We start from the raw sequence: 25233 nt of genomic DNA on the forward strand, positions 1-25233 counted from the left end.
ATAAGGGCAATCAATATGAATAGGTTAATCCAAAATATGATATTTTATTTCAAAACCTATATATAAATGATACATAGGTGCTAAGTTGACCTGTTTAACTAAACCACTGCATTATATAGAAAACAATACAACGAAGGAAATTACTTACAAAACCGATTTTCATCAAGAAATACATCATTAATCCTCCAATGGTAGTTGATAAAACTTAAATCTTCATGTACCAACAAATAAAAATAAAAAAACCAATTCCACAATAGAGCAAAAAGCCAACGGGTTGTTGGCGATGGTATTGAGTGAAGATGCCGGCTATTGAAAATGAACATTATATATGTGATTTAGGTTAGCATTCAATATGATTCTAGGGTTTGTAATTTTACACTCCACCTATTTTAATAAATGCAAACTCCAGTTTAAATATAGGCTATAAAAGTTGTAAAACCAAAATTCCAACAAATTTCAGCATCACTTGGGATACACGCGCCACCTCTTATTTATTTTATGTAGGACCTTTTGCATATTTGTTAAAGGGATTTTTTTTATCTCTTTATTTTTTTTTCAAAAATATTTTTATATGTACATAATCTAAATGGGAGTGTAATAAAAAAAAATCTCTTCACGTCAATAGCAAAAGAAAGACATTTTATGATCACAAAAAAAGATAACTTTTTTGGGGTCATATTATCTACAGGAAGAAAAAACAGAAAAAAAAAAAAAAAGATTTACTTTGTATTGTTTGTTTCAAGTGAGTTAGTTTTTTCATTTCCTTTTTTATAAACTTATTTTTTTTCCTTTTCAAAAAATAAAAATTACGTAGGCACGTAAAAAAAAAAACTCATTCAGCGCATACAAAACAACATACCATATTTTTGTTATATTATATTTAAAATTATATAAAACAAAAAATCTAAAAGAATTAACTTTGAATATATTTTTATAATAATATTATATTAGCAGGGACATTATTGGTTTGGAATGCTTTTTATAAATTTTTAAAAGTCCGTAACCCTCTTTTATATATATATATATATATATATATATATATATATATATATATATATATATATATATATATATATATATATATATATATATATATATATATATATATATATATATATGGTTAGGTTCATGTGAGACAGCCTAATTTTGTAAGACCGTCAAACGCATTTTTTTATTTTTTTTTTTAATTTTTAATTTTTTTTTTAGTTAATTCAAGTTCCGAAAATAATATTTAAAAAAAGAATTTTTTGATTTTTCCATTTATTTTGCATTTTAAAATTATTTTTATAATATGTACAGTGTAATATTCTATTTAGAATATTTCACGTATTTTTTTAAAAAAATAGAATTTTATTTTATTTTATTTTTTTAGTTAATTAAAGTTCTGAAAATAATATTTAAAAAAAGAATTTTTAGATTTTTCCATTTATTTTGCATTTTAAAATTATTTTTTAGAATATGTTAGTGTAATATTCTATTTAGAATATTTCACGTATTCTTAAAAAAAATGAGATTTTTTTTTTATTTTTTTTAGTTAATTCAAGTTCCGAAAATAATATTTAAAAAAAAGAATTTTTGGATTTTTCCATTTATTTTGCATTTTAAAATTATTTTTAGATTTGGTCTCACGGTCTTACAAAATTATAATGGTCTCAAATGAACCTGAACCTATATATATATATATATATATATATATATATATATATATATATATATATATATATATATATATACTTCAATTATTATATTAAAATTAAGAAGAAATATCTTTAATTTCAGTATTCATTATACACATTTTTTGTAATTAATTTGAATGATGTTCAATTCGGTTAACTATGGTTTCAAACAATAATAATAATAGTAATAATAATAAAAGTAAAAAAAATGAAAAAGAAAAATACTTTTTTAGTAGAAATAATTAATTATGGTTATGAAATTTAGACTATAATAGTATTAGAGCATTTGTCTATAATAGACTATTAGGATGAAGTGTCCATAACAACACCCATGATTCTATCATTTTTAAACAATAGATATAAGGTTTTCAATTTCATAGGTTTAAAAGTAACCAAAGATTTTTTTTTTCTATTTACCATAATTAATTATACCTAAGATTACTAATATACCTTTATAGATTTATTTAATGATTTAATATTTCTTGAATTCTCATTAGTCCTTAAAAGGATATAATAGTTGTTAGAAACATTTGAACTTAACGCTCTCTCTCTCTCTCTCTATATATATATATATATATATATATATATATATATATATATATATATATATATGTATATATATATAACTTATAATAATGATAAGTGTCATTTTTTTTATAACTCAAGTATTTGAGAATATTTAAATCACCATGACCGGCTCTATTAATTGTTTTCATGACTCTTTGAATCTTGCTACATGCTTGAAAAAAACAAGCTTAATTCAAGATTTTAATAGAACAAATTACTGAAATCGTCCCTATAGTTTGGTTAAATTTGAGTGTTTGTCGCTAACTTTTGTTTTGCAGTCGGATCGTCCCTATTGTTTTATTTAGGCATGAGCAAACTGACCGACCCGACCCGACCCGGGAACCGACTTCGATTAATATCAAGAACCGAACCGGCCCGATGGTTCTACTGGTTCCGGTTCTGCCAATTCCGTTTTTTTACCGGGTTTTTGATTTTGGAACCGGTCTGATTTGACACGCTACCTTGCGGGGCTTGTAACTCATTCAATTTTTATCCAAATCAAGCGTTTTTATAATCTAAAATTAACTACAAAATCTAAACCAAGTGTAGGAAACAGACTCAAGTAAAAAAAAAAACTTAAATTGAGTGAGTTATGCACATTTGAACAACAAAGTCAGATTACATTTAATTGCTCTAACATAATTTTTTTTTGATTTGACACCCTTCCTTGCGGGACTTGTAACTCATTCAATTTTTAACCAATACAAACTTTTTAATAGTCTAAACTTAACCACTAATCCTAATCTACATGTAGGAAAAAGATTCAGGTCAAAACAAGTTAAATTGAGTGAGTTATGCACATTTGAACAACAAAGTCAGATTATATTTAATTCATGAAACATAAAAAAAAAAAATCTGATTTGACACCCTTCCTTGCGGAGCTTGTAACTCATTGAATTTTTAACCAAATCAAGCGTTTTTATAGCTTAAACTTAATTAAAAATCCTAATCTACATGTAGGAAAAAGATTCAGGTCAAAACAAGTTAAATTGAGGGAGTTATGCATATTTGAATAACAAAGTCAGATTACATTTAATTGCTGAAACATTAAAAAAAAAAATCTGATTTGACACGCTTCCTTGTGGGGTTTGTAAATCATTCAATTTTTAAGCAAATCAAGCGTTTTTAGAGTATAAACTTAACTACAAATCCTAATCTACATGTAGGAAAAATATTCAGGTCAAAACAAGTTAAATTGAGTGAGTTATGTACATTTGAACAACAATATCATATTACATTTAATTGCTGAAACATAATTTTTTTTTTGATTTGACACCCTTCCTTGTGGGGCTTGTAAATCATTCATTGTTTAACCAAATCAAGCATTTTTATAGTCTAAACTTAACTAAAAATCATAATCTACATGTAGGAAAAAGATTCAGGTAAAAAAAGTTAAATTGAGTGAGTTATGCAACTTTCAAAATTTGAGTGAGTTATCCGGTCCGGTTCCCGGTTTTGGGCCGGTTCCAACGACCGATTCTTACCAGGTCTCGGTTCTAAAAATTGATGAAATTATAGTATCGATCCTGGCCCGACCGGTTCCATCGGGTTCCGGTTCTGAGACCGGTTCCGGCCGGTTCCCCGGCCCATATGCCCATCCCTAGTTTTATTTGGTTGCGTTTTTTTATCCCTCACAGACATGAAAAGACTATATTACCCTTGGTCATTTCTTTTTTGATTTATTTTTGATTTTTTAATATTAACCTTTAAAGATTATTATTAAATATAAAAAATGTGGGTTTCTCACCTCATTATCTCTTTCCCCTCCATTGTCGTCACTTATCTCCCTCATCAAGTTCCATTCCTCTCATTTCTCCTGGAAGCCACAACCACCAACGAAGCATCACCGGGAAACCACCTAGAAACGTCACCGAAAGAAACCAAGAAACCATTAATCTGCATCATCAATCTCTTCTCTTCATCTTTCTGCCGCTCCATCCTCGCTCTTCCTTCTTCGCCATCTACCTGAATAGATGGAGCATCGTGTTCGCCAAAATCCTCCAACCACCACCATCTCCTTCACTGAGTGTTGTTATTTAACCCCATTCTTCTGGAAAACCGTATTTGATTTCAAGGATTTCATCAATTTTTTATTCCATCGTCATTTTTATATTAGGTTTTGCTTTTGGGTTTTGATTCCATATCTGGATTTCATTTCAGTTTAGGTTTTGATTTTGGGATATTGGTATTTGACTTTGGTTAGGTTTTTTATTTAAGAATTTGATTTTGTTATGGTTTTGATTTTTGTTTTCAGGTTTTGATTTCTATGTTCAAGTTTGATTTTCAGGATTTGATGTTGGGGTGTGAATTAATGAAATCAATTATGTGGTATGTATTAGAGCTAAAATCGGTGGATGCTAGTGATATTGGAATCACTTGGTGGTGATTATAGGTGGTGAAGGGTGGCTTTCAGTGGCTAGTGGTGGTTTTCAGTGGCCTATGGTGGTTGTCGATGGCTTATGGTGATTGTGGTGCGAGTGGGAGGGACGATTTCAATAATTATTTTTCTTTAATTAATAAATAATAAATAAAATAGCAAAAAAATCAAAAAGAAGAATAGAAAGGGTAATATAGTCTTTTTATCTTGGGGGAGCGACGAATATAGTCTTTTCATGTCTATGAGTGACGAAAAATAAAACAAAATAAAACAATAAGAACAATCCGAATGCAAAACAAAAATTAGAGACCAAACACAAATTTAACAAAACTATAGAGACGATTTCAATAATTTGTTCATTTTAATATGTTAAACATTTATAGAATTTACTTTTCATAAAAATAAAAAACTCGATCCAAAATGTGTCAATGAAATGCAAATCAAGTTACTACAAATTTAATTTAATTTCAAGAACTTGCTAACATTTGACCCATCGAGTTCATAATCTAATTATTCAACAAAAGTTGTTCTCATTTGGTTATAGTAAAATGATATTGACTAATTCATTCCCTTCCTTGCAAACCTTCGTCATGAAAATCGGATCAGTGACTGATCATTATCATTTTGCAAATACATTCAATCATGCATGGATATGCTCATCGCCGGGAAATTTACGTTTCAGAACCACATTCTTTTTTCTAAATTCTTTTAATTTTCTTAGCAATTTCTGATTTAATTCATGAGGAGGATTAATCTTTCTCTACAAAGAGCTTCTTCGACATGGCATCACAATGGGAGTTCCATGCTGGGAACTCGTCTTTTCACCACCGCACAACCACCACCGGAAAAATCCCACTTCGGCAACTTAAACGATTCAGATCGCATCTTCACCAATCTCTACGGTGTACACGACCCTTACCTCAAATCCGCCAGAAAACGTGGTGATTGGCATAGAACCAAAGATTTAATACACAAAGGCACCGATTGGATCGTTGAAGAAATCAAGAAATCCGGTTTACGTGGTCGCGGTGGAGCTGGTTTTCCGGCGGGGCTCAAATGGTCGTTCATGCCAAAAGCCTCCGATGGCCGACCATCTTATCTTGTAATCAACGCAGACGAAAGTGAACCAGGAACCTGCAAAGATCGAGAAATCATGCGACATGATCCTCATAAACTACTTGAAGGATGTTTAATCGCCGGAGTAGGGATGAGAGCATGCGCCGCCTATATCTACATCCGGGGAGAATACGTTAACGAACGACTCAGCCTCGAGAAGGCAAGAATTGAAGCTTACTCCGCTGGTTTATTGGGAAAAAACGCTTGTGGTTCAGGGTACGATTTCGATGTTCATATAGCTTTCGGCGCCGGAGCTTACATCTGCGGTGAAGAAACTGCACTCCTAGAAAGTCTCGAAGGGAAGCAAGGGAAACCCAGATTGAAACCTCCGTTTCCGGCGAACTCCGGTCTTTACGGATGTCCAACGACTGTCACAAACGTGGAAACGGTCGCCGTTGCTCCGACGATTCTCAGACGTGGCCCGGAATGGTTCGCGGGTTTCGGGAGGAAGAATAACTCCGGGACGAAATTGTTTTGTATCTCCGGTCATGTAAACAAACCATGCACAGTCGAAGAGGAGATGAGTATCCCGTTAAAGGAGTTGCTAGAGCGGCATTGTGGTGGTGTTCGCGGTGGCTGGGATAACTTACTGGCGGTGATCCCCGGTGGTTCGTCGGTGGCGTTGATTCCTAAAACTGTGTGTGATGATGTGTTGATGGATTTTGATGCATTGAAAGATGTGGGGTCTGGGCTGGGAACGGCGGCGGTGATTGTGATGGATAAGTCAACGGATATCGTGGATGCGATTGCACGGTTGGCGTATTTTTATAAGCATGAGAGCTGCGGCCAATGTACACCGTGTAGGGAGGGGACGACGTGGTTGTGGATGATGATGGAGCGGATGAAGGTCGGGAATGCGAAAATGGAGGAAGTGGATATGCTTTATGAGTTGACGAAGCAGATTGAAGGGCATACGATTTGTGCGCTGGGTGATGCTGCGGCGTGGCCGGTGCAAGGTCTTATACGCCATTTTAGGCCGGAGCTTGAGAGGCGGATTAAGGAGAATGCAGATAGAGAGTTGCGATGTGCGGGTAATTGATTTTTTTTTTTTTTTTTTTTTTTGGTTGGCATGTTTTTGAGTTGTGAGGCGTTTAAGGATGTGAATTCATCCTATTGGTACTTTTTTGGTTTTATTTGTTTGGTTAATAAAACAAATTTGATGGGCAAAATATGCTACACAACTTTTATAACATGTGAAAGTATATTGTTCAAAGTGATGTTATAGTTGTGGATGTAGTTATAAAGTTCAAAAAAAAAAAAAAAAAAAAAACCAAATATCATTGACATAATTAAATACTAGGTGTGACACCTATGTATTATATGAGTTCATTTAAAAGAAAATTTAAATATAAAATTCAAAATATTTAAGAAGTTTGAATTTATAAGAAAAATAAGAAAATATTTAATTATAGAAATTAAAGTGTGTGTGTGTGTGTTTTTTTTTTTTTTCAATTTAAACAAATAATTTAGATAAATAAATAAAAGAAATTAATGAAACTTTAATTTAGTAATTTTGAAATTAGAAAGAAAGTTTATTAATGAAATTGATATGCATTTATTATTAGATTAGATCCTCTCTAATAAATGAAGGTTTTTTTTGCTACTTTTCATACTCTTATTCATTTTGCTACATGTCATTTTGTAGTTATTTTGAATTAATTTTTATTCCATATGTAATTTTGTGGTTTTCCTATTTTATTAAATTTCATATGGTATTTAAATTTAATAATAAATGCATATCAATTTCATTAATGGACTTTCCTTATAATTTTAAAATTTTAAAATAAAATGTAATTAATTTGTTTTGATTATTTTATGTAAATGATTTGTTTAAATTTAAAAAAGAAAAAAAATATATTTTAATTTTAGTAATTCAATATCTTTTTCATTTTTCTTATAAATTTAAATTTCTTAAATGTTTATAAATATTTAATTATTTTAAATACATCCATGTAATACATGGGGCTTACACCTAATTTAAAATTTTTTTGTGAAATTTAATAAAATAGAAAAATCATAAAAATGACATGTGGAATAAAAATTAATTTAAAATAACCATAAAATTACATGTGGCAAAATGAATAAAAATATGACATATGACGAAAAGATCTTTATTTATTAGGATAAAATGTTTATCAAATTTGTTTAATATATTCATTGTTTTAAAAATAAGAAATCTCCAGAAAAGTCCTAAAATTTTACCATAATTTACGAAAAAGTCCCAATATAGAATTTGTTTATGAAAAAGCATGAATTACCGGTAAAAATGACGATTTAACCCATTTTTCCGGTGTACCGGTTTTATTAGTTACATGTTTCACTAAAGTCACATTATTTTACTCTAATTTACGAATAAATCTCAAAATAAAATTTAGTGATGATTTGGTCCTTTTCTTCATGTAACATACATTTTATCGGTTTCATTGCCGACTTAGACACCTAGTCAATAAATTAGTTGATAAGATGTATACGATGAGTTAGATAATGCTACGTTTACTGTAAAATTTGATATTCATCTCATCGGCTCGTTTATGACTATGTATGTAGATCAGCAATGAAACCAATAAAATGTGTGTTTCCAGGAAAAAATGGCAGAAAATGAGTTAATGTCTAATGAGATGGATATATTGGGTTACATAAGATTAGATAGGCAATTTGATATTTTTTTTATAAACGTAAAAAATAACGTAGTTGTTGCTAGTTTATGTAATTATTGTAGTTTTCGTTAGATGCATTTTATTTCCAGAAAAATATACAATACATAAGGATATCAAGTTTTATGCTAAACATAGCATTATATTACTCAACATATCCATCTCATCATCTCATTTAATGACTAGGCGTCCGGATCAGCAATAAAACCGGTAAAATGTATGTTACATAAAGAAAAGGGTCAAATCATTACTAAATTTTAGTTTGAGACTTATTCGTAAATTAGGGTAATATAATGAGACTTTAATGAAACATGTAAGTAATGAAACCGGAAAACTAGAAAAAATGGGTTAAATCGTCATTTTTACCGGTAATTCATGCTTTTCGTAAAGAAAATTTAGTTTGAGACTTTTTAGTAAATTAAGGTAAAAATTTAGAATTTTTCTGGAGATTTCCCTTTAGAAATTGGTATATACGATTAAAAGTATTGAATAATTTAACAATGATATTTAAGATTATTAGTTATATATTCGACCTTTTTATTAATTATAATAACTTTATATTAGACCAAACGGTATACAAAGCACGGATGAGTCCATGGCACACGTTGCCACGGAAAACCACCATGCACACCACCCCAAGGAGTCGTGGTCCTCAGTGTTCGTGGTATATACAACGGAGAGCAACGGCCAATTGAATTTGATTTGCAATTTAATGCTTCTAACGGCTAGTTTAGGGGTTTTTTTTTGTTTTTTTTGTTTTTTTTTAAATTTTATCTAAAGAAAAAATCATTATAAACCTACTACATAAATACCACAATACATGTTCTTCTATCTCACACAATTCTTCTCTCACAATCACACACTTGTGTTTCTTGATCTTTCAAAAACCATGACTCCCAAAATGTGGAATTGATCGGAAGAGGAAGAAGAGAAGTTAGCAATAGCTTAATGAAATATGTTCCAAGTATCATGATATAAGGGTAAAATGCCACGAATTCGCCAGAATTTATAACTCTGTTATAAACAACGAACACGAAGGTGATATCTATCTAGTTGTTGTGGTCATTCATCAATACAAAGACATAAACCACAAACCATTTACACATCTCAAAGCTTGACTAAAATTTAAGGATTCTCCAAAATAGATTGCTTAAAAAATATGGCTTTATGATCATAAGTTGTTTGTGTTTGTATTTTTATGGGTTTATTTTAAGCTTTTTTTTTTTTAAATTAACGTAATGTTTTTTTATTGAATAAATAACTAGTTTTAAAAAATATATTTTTATTGTATTTTTGAATTAAATTTAATTAAAAAAAGAGGTGGAGTGGTCTGTTTAGTGGTATGTATCTCATGGTTAGTGGTAAGAAGTGTGGTGATGATGTGACACCCACCACTATTGTAACATCCATAAATTTTACGTCAAATTTAAACTTTTTCAATCATAAATAAAGACCAAATAGCATTGTTTACAAAATGGCTTCAATCATTTTCCATCAGAGTGTCCCAAAATCATAACAAAAGGATGAGGAGCGGTACGGTCACGCCTTCGCCTTTCCATGATCTCCTGAAGTACCTGAAACAATAAACTGAAAACTGTAAGCCCGAGGGCTTAGTGAGCTACCCCCAAAATACCAATACCACACTAACAATACCATATCAGTAATAATCAATCAATCAACATGCATACTGGGCCATCGGCCTGACTGGACCGCCCTACCGGGCCTACAGTCTGTCTGAATCTTGTTGGATTAATGTCTAAGTCCATAACTATATTTGGTATGTACTTGACCCGACTCGGCATGATCCATTTGGGTTGCACTTCACCAACACAATTTATATGGATAGTCTTTTGAGAATAGTATATTTATGATTTATATTAGTATATTATAAGTTCTAATATATTAATAAGGAATCATATTATTTAATTAGTATTGATCAAAACTTAATTTAGAATTAATTAAGTGATCAAAATGAACTAATTAAATATGGACTCTTATATATATGGAATGGGCCAAGTTCATTTAGGTTGGGCTAAACTTTCATAGATAGTCCATGGAGTCTTTAACCCATGGATCATATGAAATGAAAGGTCATGGGTTTAACCCTAGTCTCCATAACATATAAATATGTCCTTGGTTGGTGAAATTGGCACTAGTGTGGGTACACTAAGAAGGGCTAGCCGATTTCACTAAAGAGAACCAAGTATTCATATTCTCTAAAGTCTTCCAAGGTGTTTTGGTGATTTGTGATTCCACTTGAGGCTTCCACACTATTGGAGCTAAGATCTTAAAGCTTGAAGACATCAAGCTACATCAAAAGGTATGTTATCTAACTAGTACTTTGTAGTATAAGAACTTAATAATATGCTAGTTAGAATTAAAGCCTTGGAAAGATCTTATTTGCATGTATAATAGAGAAAACATAGATCCAAGGTATTTAGGGTTGCATGTACACTTAGGAGTGTTAGAATGCTCAAAACCCAACAAATCTATCCCGAGCCTTCGACATGACTGGTCCACCACGTGGGCCTAGAGTCTCCCTGGACCGCTCATAGGGTATATTGGCCTTTAGCACAAAGCACGACCGCCTCAACTCAACCACAAATAATAACCATGTGCATATACTATCATATACATGCATATACAAACATTAAACATATCTTTCACACTGATCATCAATCATAGAATTCTCCTGTAACTACAATACCGACCTAGCAGGTCACTAACATACCAATCCCTATGGATCATAAGAGCATAACATACTGTTTACCCTGATTTCCGATCTAACAGATCATAAACACATGTAGCATACCATAACAATAACTACTAAAGGGCCGGCCTTGGTTCCGTAGACCCTATCGATATAGTGAGGATAACTCACCTCGCAGATGTCGACACGAAAGGTAAACTCCAACTCTTGTATCACTTGACACAGGCTCCACCACCTATTATCATAGTACATCATACTCATAAGTCCTTAACCTTATAAGGTACTCCATAACCCATTGGTCAACCCCTGGTCAAAGTCAAAGTCCTCACTCAAGGTCAACAGTCCATGTTGACCTTAACTCACCGAGTACCCTTGGCTACTCGCCGTGTTCCCTGAAGTACATTCCAGCTCGCCGAGTCATCGGAGTGACTCATCGAGTTCCTTTGATTCTCGATCAAACTTTAAGGCCACCCGTCGAGTTCCCTCCTTGCAACTCGACGGATACACACTCATACATATCCAAGAGAAAACTCATCTGACTCGCCGAGTTGTTCTTCAAATCGTCGAGTCTTAGGATGATCTTCATCGGACTCGTCGAGTTGTTCATCAACTCGTCGATTTCACGACCATCTTCATGTGACTCGTCGAGTCCATTCAGTCCTTTTTCCATACCGACTTGTTTTGAGCCATGCAACGGCTCCAACTCATAGATCCAAGCTTCTAGGGCATGCTTATCACGTAAAGTTGCAAACTTTACGTGCATGCATGGCTATTAAGGTTCTAAATTCCCATTTTAAGTTCTTAATGGAATTTCATGCTCAAGAGGGACCTTAATCACAACCAAGACTGTGACTTTATGCTTCTAGAAACCAAGGAGGGTCCAGATCTGAAGTTACAACTTCAGATCTTGCCCATGGCTCATCATACCAATTTGAAAATCCATAAAAAGCCCTAGAAACTCAACAAAAGGGAAAAAGGGAAGTAAGGATGGCACTTGATACCTCCAAAGGATGCTAGCTGAGGTAAATCCTGCTTCCCACTCCTTCCTTGCATCAATTTCCTTTGCACTCTTAGCTTTCTTCCTCCAAGATTCTCTTTTCCAAGCATCAAACACCACACTAAGGCACACACACGAATTAGGGTTTTAAGGGGCTCTCAAAGACTACAAAGAGGCCAAAGGAGGCTAAGGTCACTTAAAATGCGATCTCATTTAGCTACTACTCGACGAGTAGGTCAACCAACTCATCGAGTAGAGCTTAACCCAATAATTCTTATTTAAGCAATACCTGAGAATCGGGGCGTTACAACTCTCCCCCACTTGAACTAGACTTCGTCCTCGAAGTCTACTGGAATAAACAATGTCGGGTAATGCTCGCGCATCTCCGCCTCCGGTTCCCATGTCCACTCAGATCCCTTCCGATGTTCCCACTGTACCTTTACTAAAGGTATTTCCTTATTCCGTAGAATCTTCTTCTTCCTTTCTAAAATAGCTGTAACAACCCAAAATTTCCGTATCATTACTTGTAACTCTTTTCGTAATTCAATTCGACCAACCAATCGTTGTTTTCAAATCCGATTCCGATTTCGTTATTTAATTAAGTCGTTAATTTGTACGTATCCAATATGACTTAATGGGTGTCCTAATGCATTTAGAAATCATTCTAACACCCCATTCTAGTAATCGGAACATTTTTAGAATTTACCATATTGGGTTACGACAACTTAATCGGGTGCGACCAAAAGCCCCGCCTAACGTCGGTATCAGGTAGAATTCCACCATGTCCAAAACTTAGACACTATATAAAGTGTTCCAAGCCTTCATTTGAAGATTTTGGCTTCATCTCACTACTCTCTCTCTAACCTCTCCCCTCATCCAAGATTAAGGTCCAAAACATAGATTTAAGGCTTCAAATCATAGAGGTAACCTTCCTAACTTGTCATTCAACCTCTTAGGCCTTCAAATCCGTGTTTAAATTGTGATTTTGGACCTGGAACATGTGTTTACGGACAAGGAGCATGCTTGGGCCGTAAACACATAATATTGGGGTTTTTGAGCAATTTTACCCTTCCAAACCAACATTGGGACTTAGATACGACTTTGAGGCTTACAAACCTGGATTTGGAACACCTTAAACTTGAATTTTGAGGGACAAATGAGAGTTTACGTCCAAGACATATGCTGGGGCCATAAACACCTCAAACATTGGGAGTAAACTCACTTAGACATGTTAGAATGCCTTGTAACTTCACCAATAGCCTTGGAATAAATCCTAGAACCCTCTAAAAATAGTTTGGGGACCTTAAACACATCAAACACTCTCCATTTGAGAGTTTACGGCCATAGCATATGCTCCAGGGCCGTAAACTCCTAATTGTGTGTTAAATGGTGCCCTAAAGTCATACCAAGCCTTGGAAAATTAACTAGAATCACATGTGATTGTCCTAAGCACCTCAAATTAATTTTGGTTTGAGCTTGGGGGAGTTTACGGCCATAAACTCCATGTTTATAGCCGTGAACTCCCATAAATGGTGTAAAAGTCCATGCAAATTAATCCAAGGCATTTGATAAATCCATTCTGGCATTCCCCATGTCCATTCAAGTCATTAAACACTCAAAACCACCCAAACACGAGTTCACGGCCGTGAACTCATGTGTGTTAGGGTATATGGCCGAAAAATCCATTAGGGAGTTTACTCTTGAGGAGTAAACTCATTTCCCAAGTCCCTCGCATCATTACACGTCCGAAGATGTCACCCGGGTCACTCCAAACACTCATTTTGAGGTGTTTTAGTTCATTGGAGTGTATTATCCTATCTAATTAGTGGTTTAAAGTCTAACTAGATACCTTTGGGTACCATTTCATATTACATAGGAACCTCGCATGTTAACAAACCCCGAACCAACGTTTAGTGTTCGAAACAGTTGCATCTTCTCGTCTGGTGAGTTCATACCCCTACCCCTTTTCACTATTTTCACTGTTTTCAAGGGGGGGGGGGGGAACACAAGCAAAGCACAAGGGATTACTTGTACTCAAAACATGTTTTCATGTGCGTGTTTCACATTTTATATGCTTTTAACACTGATTGCTACAACTGATAACCGTTTGAACATGCAGATCACGTAAACATATATTTGTGAAATGGATTCTAAACTGTTATGTTATATATATATATATATATATATATATATATATATATATATATATATATATATATATATATATATTTCACAAATGGTTTTCCACATTTTATCAGTTAAAAGCATGACATTAGAACATTTGAACATAAAACTTGTACTGTTTTGTCCTCGGTAACACTCCACGGAAATACGCGAGTGGAGGACTATCATATTATTACTAGTAAATTGTTAGTCTTGTATGATTGGAGACACGTCCTCGGCCACACTCCACAAAGATACGCGAGTGGAGGACTGCACCCATAACCAGAATCTATGGGATTTAGAGAGCATAACTTGAGTGTATAGATCTATACGGGGCTAACTAACCCACACCTGGCTGCTAGCTACAGCCGAACCGAAATAGCTCAAGGGTGACGAAAGTCATAAGGTGATGTGGACTACTTATTGCCATATCTAGTCTATTGTATGGTTATGGAACTCGCAATTAGGATAACAGAGATTTACTCAATAGTAATAATGAATAACGTAATACATCTTTTACATTGATAACCAACATTTTGGAAAGTATGGGACTTTCCTGGGGAAACATTGATCATAACCACATTTTACAGATACATCTTTTACAGTGATGACCAACATTCAGGAAAGTATCAGACTTTCCTGGGGAAATGTTTACATAACCAGAAAAAGGTTAACAAACCAGATAAATTTACATCTTTCACAATTGGTAACACAATCAGGAAAGTATGGGACTTTCCTGGGAATACATTGGTACATAACTGTCACACCCCAAAACCGATAACGGCGGAATACGTTTCGGGGTGGAGGACGTCATGTACAGTATCATCACAATTGCATAATAGTAAAAACAAGAAACATACAACCATTTCATTTACATAGTGAGTTTAATTACAAGTGTGTTTTGTAATGTTCAACAAACACCAAAAGTAATACAAAAATAAGAGATGGATCTTGTATGCTCCACCTTCTCCAAAATGCTGCACCTGTACCTGTCTATCTTTGACCTGACGATACAAGTTATTTTGAAAGCGAGTATCAGCATAAAGCTGGTGAGTTCATAAGAGTTTAGTGTGAGCTTTTGTATAACATGCATTAGAACCGATAGTATGAAAAGCTGCAATTTACATTCATAAGTAGTAGAAAACCCTAGAAAATCCTATATTTTCCAGAAAATACATTGCAAGTGAAAACCTTAAGAAACAAGTAATCTTCATCTTTGAAAACCGTTTATTGTAAAAGTATATTATTGAATCTCCAATAAGTAATGTAATAAGATAGGATATGCCTGTAGTCAGTAATAGAGGTGCAAACTCCCTTTAGTGATAGGTACTTGTTTACTTCGGGATGTTAAATTAGACTTTAGTTTAGTATTTAGTGTGGATATAGTGTATTCCTTGTATGCTACCGATAGTGTGAGCAATAGAGGACCCTATGACCTTCCCGGTCATGCACTGTGTAGTGAAGTAGTGGCATCCCTGGGCCTGCACGGCTTGGACTGAAGTTAACAGTCAGGATGTAATAGTGTCTGCCCTGTATAGATCTATACATGTAGCGTCATCTTTCGGTCGGAAAAACTCTGGGCATAGTATATAGCGAATAGAGTATCTCGTAGTGAGTTAGTGTGTTATCTCCTATTTAGTGCCTTTTCTTGTATTATAGTGTAGTAGTCTTTTGTATAGCTCGTAGTGTGTTCTCTTATTAGTGTATCGTCTAGTAGTAGTGTGTATTATAGTGTGTAGAGTAGTAGTTATGGCGAGTAGTAATAGCCTTAGCTATACCTATTATAGTTAACTTAGTGTGTATAGTTCTTACCAATTTAGTGGTTTAAGCATCGGATGAAATGAAAATGCTCGTATCCAACACTAATATACGTGATATATAACTAAGAAATCAACGACATTCGGACAGATAACAACTACCCTAAGTCCACAATCAAACAAGAACAGGAAATAAGGCGAGCTATCGGTCCTAAGTCCTTCAAGTCTTACTTATATAAATATATTAGTGTGGTTACATTTTATAAGAAAATTTATTTAAGAAAAATCTTGTCCAAATGGAACATTTAAAAAGTTGTTTATTTATTCAAAATAGTTTTGAAAACGTAAAATCCTTTTATAAGTCATAGTGGTAAATCACATGTGATTTGAACTATAGATAGTGAATCACATGTGATTAATTTCCATAAACATTTATAATTGACTTGTACCCCCCCCCCTAAAACATATAAAAACATTTGAAAGGTTCATTAAAGGGGTATGAACTCACCTGAACTCGAGTAAATCGGGTGAATCGGGTGAAAGTGTCGGTTGAGCGTTTGGTGCCAAATAAGGACTTGTACACCTTTTAAGACCCTAATAACATGGGGAATATGTGTTTTACAAATAATTAATCATTTTATGCCTTTTATGAAAACATTTAGACATTCTAGCATTGATTCGGGGTCTTAGGGCTAATAAGTGGTTCTCGGGGATTGCATAAGGTCAAGAAGGGTTTACGGGGGAGTCCAAGAGTTTACTCCCTTGGAGTTTACGGCCCAAAGGCCACTACTTCGGAGTTTATGGCCGTAAGCCCCTAGGCTTGGCCGTGAACTCTTGTTCTCCTCCCAAAATGGATGTTAAGGCCTTAATTCAATCCTCTATAATTCTAGTGAATGTCTAGGACCAATTTGGGGGTTTAAAACCTTCATTTAGTTATGTTTTGGGGAGTTTACGGTCCTATCTTGTGCTTGGGCCGTAAAATCCATTTTTTCCCTCAAAACGAGTTGTTAAATGGTCCTAAGCACTTCCTAAACTCATAACTAAATTCTAGTATGCCTTAGATGAGTTTTTGGGACAATTTGACATGGAAATTGGGTGTATACGGCCTAAGCACAAGCTTGGGCCGTAAACTCCCTTTTAGGCTCTAAAAACTTGTGTTTTAATGTCCAAAATCATCTAGGTAATTTCCTTAATTAGTATACAAGCTTATAGGAAGGAAAAATGGGACTTTGGTAATGATTTGGGGTGTTTACGGCCTAAGGGGCTTCTTAGGCCGTAAACTCCTTGTTTTCCCCTAATTCATATTATTTTTGTGTTCTAAATACAATGGAGTATGTTTAGAACAAGCTAGGGAATAAACTCTTACGTTTGGAAGCCGAAATTCGTGGTTTTGGAGTCGGAATCGAGTCTAGAGAGAGAAAGTAGTGAGAGAGTGTATGTTTGGGGTGGTAAAAGGGTATAAAGTGGCATCAAATTTTCTTAAATATGCCTCGGGTATTACACCTGGTACACGACTACCCGATGCTCAAGTTTAACGGGGTTTAAACTTTTTACCCTGGTGAAGTGGTTGAAAAGTAATATAACTTTATTTTGTTAACGGGGTCAACACTTATAAGTTATATTTACTTATACTAAAATGATAATGTTGAGAAATATAGATAAATAGATATTTCTTTATTGACGACTCCAAATATTACGGGAATTTATATATAATGACAAATTCCGTTAGTGAAAACGGGGTTATGTAACGGAATAGAATTTGGGTTGTCACATCATCCCCCCGTTAGGGGAATTTCGTCCTGAAATTTAGAATTCATACAGATAAGTCTTACAATACTACTAAGCGAAGAGATGGGGATATTTGAGTCTCATTTGATCTTCGCGCTCCCACGTAAATTCCGGTCCTCGCTTGGCGTTCCACCGAACTTTCACAATTGGGATGCGACTTTGTTTCGTTCGTTTTACTTCCCGATCCATAATCTCCGCAGTCTCTTCCAAGAAGTTGAGGCTCTCATTGACCTCGATCTCGTCGAGGGGAATCACAAGCGTCTCGTCGGACAGGCATTTCTTCAAGTTTGAGACATGGAAGGTAGGATGTATGTTACTTAGCTCGTGGGGTAAGTTGAGTTTGTAAGCTACGGGGCCGATTCTGGTGAGAATATCGAAAGGCCCTATGTACCTTGGGTTCAGCTTTCCACGCTTTCCAAAGCGTATCGTGCCCTTCCAGGGCGAGACCTTCAAAAGGACTCGGTCTCCCACCTGGAATTCCAAGGGTTTTCTTCGTTTGTCGGCGTAGCTTTTCTGTCGATCCCTAGCGGCTTTTAATTGTTCACGAATATGTACAATCTTCTCGGTCGTTTCTCGAATGATCTCCAAACCAGTGAGAGCGCCGTCAGGAACTCGTCCTTTAGCTAACTGAGTGTCACCCACCTCGGCCCAGCACATAGGGGATCTGTACTTCCGGCTGTAGAGGGCTTCGAATGGAGCTACCTTGATGCTCGTATGATAACTACTGTTGTAGGAAAACTCCACAAGAGGTAAGTGTGTATCCCACAATTTAGCGAAGTCGATCACGCAAGCTCGCAACATATCTTCTAGAGTTTGGAGCGTCCTCTAACTTTGTCCGTCAGTCTGCGGATGGTAGGCTGTACTCATATCCAACCTCGTCCCTAGTGCCTTTTGTAGTGATTGCCAAAATCTTGAGGTAAACCTACTATCTCTATCGGAGATAATAGATATAGGGACCCCATGCAGCCGTACTATTTCCTTAATGTATGTTCTTGTGAGTTTCTCCATCTTGTCTGTTTCCTTGATGGGTAGGAAGTGTGCAGACTTGGTCAATCTGTCGATGATGACCCAAATTGTATCCAACCCACCCGCTGTCTTGGGTAGTTTGGTTATAAAGTCCATTGTAATCCGCTCCCACTTCCATTCCGGTATCTCTGGTTGTTGGAGGAGTCCTGATGGCTTTTGATATTCGACCTTGACCTTCGCGCAATTAAGGCACTTACTCACAAAGTTAGCGATCTCCGCTTTCATGTTAGGCCACCAGTATAGCTTTTTGAGATCCAGATATATCTTATCTGAACCTGGGTGGACGGAGTATCGAGTGTTGTCTGCTTCCTTCATGACCAGATCTCTTAAACCTCCATGGCGCGGAGTCCAGATTCGATCCATGAGATAGTATGCTCCATCACCCTTGACCTCCAAACTCTTATCCATTCCACGCAGGGATTCTCCCGTCACATTCTCCGGCTTCAAGGCCTCAAGCTGAGGCTCCTTGATCTGTGAGGACAGATGCGAATGGATAGTCATTGTTAACGATTTGGTTCTTCGACCAGAATGCTCTTTCCTACTCAGGGCGTCTGCTACCATGTTGGCTTTTCCCGGGTGATATCGAATTTCACAATCGTAATCGTTAAGTAGCTCGACCCGTCGGCGTTGTCTCATGTTGAGCTCCTTTTGGTTTAGTATATGTTGGAGGCTCTTGTGATCAGTGTACACCACGCTCTTCGTTCCATACAAGTAGTGTCTCCATATTTTTAGTGCGAAGACGACCGCTCCTAACTCGAGGTCGTGAGTAGTGTAGTTCACCTCATGCGTCTTTAGCTATCTTGAGGCATAGGCGATGACCTTACCTCATTGCATCAAGACACAACCGAGCCCCTGATTTGATGCATCGCAGTATACGACAAAATCTTCCGTCCCATCGGGAAGGGATAATACCGGTGCGGTGCATAGGGCTCGCTTCAGGGTCTGGAATGCCTTCTCCTGTTTCTCTTCCCAGTCGAATGATACACCCTTCTGTGTCAACATGGTGAGAGGCTTCGCAATCCAAGAGAAGTTTTGGATGAATCTGCGGTAGTAGCAAGCGAGGCCTAGAAATTGGCGAATTTCTGTAGGCATCTTCGGTGCTGACCAATTCTCAATAGCTTTAATTTTGGAGGGATCAACGTGGATTCCGTCTTCACTAACCACGTGTCCTAGGAATTCAACTCTTCGGATCCAAAATTCGCACTTAGAGAACTTCGCATATAACTTCTCTGACCGTAGGGTTTCCAAAACTCGTCGTAAATGATCCCTGTGTTCTTCCTTGCTCCAAGAGTAGACGAGTATATCGTCAATAAAGATGATGACGAACTGATCTAGATATCGACGACATACCCTATTCATCAAGTCCATGAATACTGCAGTGTGCGTTGGTCAGCCCAAAGGGCATCACCACGAACTCGTAGTGCTCGTAATGGGTTCGGAAGGCTGTCTTCGGAACATCTTCCTCAAGTACCCGCAACTGGTGATACCCAGACCTAAGATCAATCTTGGAGAAGTAGCTCGCTCCTTGTAGTTGGTCGAATAGATCGTCGATACGAGGGAGGGGATAGCGATTTTTAACCGTGAGTTTGTTGAGTTCCCTATAATCGATGCACATACGGAACAATCCGTCCTTCTTCTTCACGAACAAGATCGGAGCTCCCCACGGTGAGAAGCTTGGTCTTATAAAGCCCTTGCTGAGCAGTTCGTTAAGTTGACCGGATAGTTCCTGCATCTCGGCAGGTGCTAGACGATAGGGCGACTTAGCTACGGGAGTAGCTCCTGGAACTAGGTCGATTCTGAACTTAACCCGACGTTTGGGATGTAAACCTGGAAGGTCCTCTGGGAAGACATCAGGGAAATCACATACGACGGGGATGTCTTTTGGGTTCTTTGATTTCTGGCTTGTGTCGACGATGTGAGCAAGGAAGGCGCGGTATTCCTTACGTAAGTATTTCTGAGCCTGAATACTGGAGATGATACGAAGACTCGTACCAAGTTTATCTCCATAGATCAATAGGGTTTCGCAATTCAGAAGATTTAGGTGAATGGCTTTGTCAAAGCATAAGATATCGGCACGATAAAGACTCAAACAGTCCATACCAACAATTACATCGAAACTCTTGATTGAGACTGGTATAAGATCGATTGGAAATGAGTGATCATCTAACGTGAGGGTACAACCTACGTAGATTTTGTTAGAGCTTTCGGTCTTCCCGTTAGCCATTTCTACGACGAATGTTTCTTTTAGTGGTTGAGGGGATTGTTTGAGTAAGTATTTAAAGATTTGGTTTACGAAGCTTCTTTCTGCACCACTATCGAATAAGACACATGCATAAGAGTTGTTGAGAAGAAACGTACCCGTGACTACTGTGGGATCCGCCACCGCTTCATTGTGACCAATAGCGAGTAGTCTTCCGGTTCCCCCAGCATTCGCAGCCTTTGGACAATTTTTCCTGAAGTGACCAGCTTCACCGCAGCCGTAACACGTCGGGGTCACTGCCGAACCGAGAACTTGCGAAATAGGTTTAGGAGGGGCCTTGCAGAATCGCACCATATGGCCTTTCCGACCGCAGTTGGAACACTGCAATTCACGGCAGGGGCCGTTATGGTGGTAAGGACACTTTGGACATTTGGGCAGATTCCCACTATAAGGGTTTGGCGGTGCAGGAGCAGCTAGAGTAGTGGCAGCATGGACCACCACAATTTGCTGGTCCTTGGAGGAGGTTTGAGTCTTCTTGCCCTTCTTCTTATCCCATCGCTTCCTCTTTCTGTCAGATGAATCGGGTGGTGCAGTGGTAGTTGTGGTTGTTGTTGCTGGAGTGGAAGAGATTTCATGGTTGATCAGACTCTGGGCCAATTCCTTGGCGCTGTCGAAGGTGGTAGGGCGTGAGGCTAGAACATTTCCTCGATACGGGGGCACTAAACCCCAGATGTACTGTTCAATCTTCTTGCTTTCGGACGGGATCATATTGGGACACATAGCCGCCAAGTCACATAACCTATCTGTATACGCTATTATGTCGGTCCCTTTCATCTTGAGGTTCCAGAATTCCTCCTCAAGTTTCTGAATTTCACCCCTAGGGCAGTACTCCTTTCTCATGAGATCCTTTAGAGTGTCCCAGCCCATGGCATTGGCTGTAACCAAGGAGAGTGCACTGACATGGCCGTTCCACCATGTCAATGCCCTGTTAGTGAGGGTGGCAGTTGCGAACTTGATTTTGCTCTCTTCGGGGCAAGAGCACATTTCAAAGACAGCTTCGGTTCTTTTGAACCATTGGGATAATGCCAGAATTCCTCCGGTACCATCGAAGAAGGTAGGTTTACAATTCATGAAGTCCTTATAAGTGCATCCCTGAACTCTTTGATGAACTTCACCAAATCTAGACTTGCCACCGCTCGCATCACCGGAGTTCACTTGAGCCATGGCTGCTGTCACAGCTGCAGTCACAGCCGTTTGAAACAACACTGGATCGAACTGCGGAGGAGGAGGTGGTGGAGGAGGGGTTTGAGTTGCTGGTCTTCCTCTGCTTGGACGCTTTCGCGGAGGCTTCTTTCACTGGAAGACCATAGAAATGATAGCAATAGTAAGATTCTATTGCGAATATGAATAGAGTGTTTCATGGATTAAATCACATAAATCAAGATCAGAATGAGAGTCATAGCAATAGAGTAGTAAACTGCCAATATACTGGTATAGATGATGTAATACAAGTTCATGAAAATTGACCTAATAGTAGGTCTTACATTAGAACATAAGGAAAATGTTGGCGGTTTAGAGGTGTAGTTAGAGTACTTTTAAAGCTAGGAATGTTTACAAACAAGTGATCTACGAAACATAGAGAGGGAAGGCTAGTCCTTTAAACAAAAGAGTGAGATAGATAGACGTCTTCTACTGGCGACGGTTACTTGTTGGGCGAACCCTCAGATCCGCTAGTTGACGCATAACTTCCTGAAGGTGTCGATCATGCATCCTTTGACGTGCTCGGAGTTCCCTAACTTCAGCTTGGGATGCAACTAGCTAATGTTGTAGAGCCTCGTTGGTCCTCCTTGTCCTGTCCATGACTTCTTCGAGTTAGCGGATGCGAACAATGTTGAGATTCGAGTTGGCATCCACTTTTACAACCCGATCAATGGCTGCTTGACCCTGCTCAACATTCCTGGCGATCCTTCGGACCATGATGGGCAGAACTCGGTCCGCTGATCCTCCTTCGTTTATGTTGTAGAAGCTTCGGTCTCCATTGTAAGGTAAGGGCTGACCCTGCTCCTCGCTCCATCGGTGTAAGGATATGGCCCACATAGGAGTGGAACCCTAAAATGCCGGACGGGGGTTGGGGTTCGGAGCTCCGGGAGGTAGGTTATTATCTTCTGGCTCGGAGTTGGAGTTATCCGAAAAGCCTTATGCTCGGTGGTCATCCAGAGGGATTGGGTGATCGTCGTCTGACTCTTCGTCGAGCCATCCTCCATTGCCCTGGTTTGGGTAGTACGGGTCGCCTGGAAGGTGGAAGCCAGCCATGATATCTATGCGAGAAAAGGGGAAAAGAAGATTAATAGACGCACTAATCTAAAATACTTATAAGATGATCGTCACGAGTTAGACCAATACTTTCATAATGCATACTAATTACATGTGACCCGGGCAGGATAGTCCGTTGAATAAGTGACCCTAACTCTAAATCCACAACCAAACAAGGAACATGAAGTAAAGCAAAGATCACAGATTCTAAGTCTATAACGCCCTAGTCATATGTAACCGGAAAGTATCCATTTAGCAACTATTGCTCCACTAGTAACGACCCTTTTTGGTTCTCACACATGTATATTTTAGAGGTACAGAATACTCGTATAGTATTCTTATGCTAACGTTATTGTGGTAGTGTTGGTAAGTTTTAGACTTGTTGCAACACCACAACCAAACTTAGGCACATGCTAGTCACTCCCAGGAAAACGTAGTTGATCAGGCTACATCCCCCCAAATGTGACCATATGTCTCTAAGCCCACTTGTTCTATCCAACAATCTTAATACTTTTGTTCTGTTCTAGTGCGGTACTGACTTTTGTATTTTATAGTGGTGTGTGTATATATACTTAGTTAAATCTTTTAGATACTTATCAATATATATATATATATATATATATATATATATATATATATATATATATATATTCTTGGTCAGAGTGTTTTAGTCCCGAAGTGTTTATAGTTCGTATATCTTTTATAGGTTGATATACTTGATTCACTATAAACAATGCTTTGATACCAATCTGTCACACCCCAAAACCGATAACGGCGGAATACGTTTCGGGGTGGAGGACGTCATGTACAGTATCATCACAATAGCATAATAGTAAAAACAAGAAACATACAACCATTTCATTTACATAGTGAGTTTAATTACAAGTGTGTTTTGTAATGTTCAACAAACACCAAAAGTAATACAAAAATAAGAGATGGATCTTGTATGCTCCACCTTCTCCAAAATGCTGCACCTGTACCTGTCTATCTTTGACCTGACGATACAAGTTATTTTGAAAGCGAGTATCAGCATAAAGCTGGTGAGTTCATAAGAGTTTAGTGTGAGCTTTTGTATAACATGCATTAGAACCGATAGTATGAAAAGCTGCAATTTACATTCATAAGTAGTAGAAAACCCTAGAAAATCCTATATTTTCCAGAAAATACATTGCAAGTGAAAACCTTAAGAAACAAGTAATCTTCATCTTTGAAAACCGTTTATTGTAAAAGTATATTATTGAATCTCCAATAAGTAATGTAATAAGATAGGATATGCCTGTAGTCAGTAATAGAGGTGCAAACTCCCTTTAGTGATAGGTACTTGTTTACTTCGGGATGTTAAATTAGACTTTAGTTTAGTATTTAGTGTGGATATAGTGTATTCCTTGTATGCTACCGATAGTGTGAGCAATAGAGGACCCTATGACCTTCCCGGTCATGCACAGTGTAGTGAAGTAGTGGCATCCCTGGGCCTGCACGGCTCGGACTGAATTTAACAGTCGGGATGTAATAGTGTCTGCCCCGTATAGATCTATACATGTAGCGTCATCTTCCGGTCGGAAAAACTCTGGGCATAGTATGTAGCGAATAGAGTATCTCGTAGTGAGTTAGTGTGTTATCTCCTATTTAGTGCCTTTTCTTGTATTATAGTGTAGTAGTCTTTTGTATAGCTCGTAGTGTGTTCTCTTATTAGTGTATCGTCTAGTAGTAGTGTGTATTATAGTGTGTAGAGTAGTAGTTATGGCGAGTAGTAATAGCCTTAGCTATACCTATTATAGTTAACTTAGTGTGTATGGTTCTTACCAATTTAGTGGTTTAAGCATCGGATGAAATGTAAATGCTCGTATCCAACACTAATATACGTGATATATAACTAAGAAATCAACGAC

The 25233-nt window shown here is 37.0% G+C and overlaps 1 pseudogene; it reads left to right on the forward strand.

The window, feature by feature from the left end:
- Positions 1-5260: 5260 nt before the first annotated feature.
- On the forward strand, positions 5261-6895 carry LOC145033951 (NADH dehydrogenase [ubiquinone] flavoprotein 1, mitochondrial pseudogene; annotated as a pseudogene).
- Positions 6896-25233: the final 18338 nt, after the last annotated feature.

The sequence above is a fragment of the Lactuca saligna genome, chromosome 3 (assembly GCF_052625555.1).
Source record: "Lactuca saligna cultivar CGN05327 chromosome 3, ASM5262555v1, whole genome shotgun sequence".
Lineage (NCBI taxonomy): Eukaryota > Viridiplantae > Streptophyta > Magnoliopsida > Asterales > Asteraceae > Lactuca > Lactuca saligna.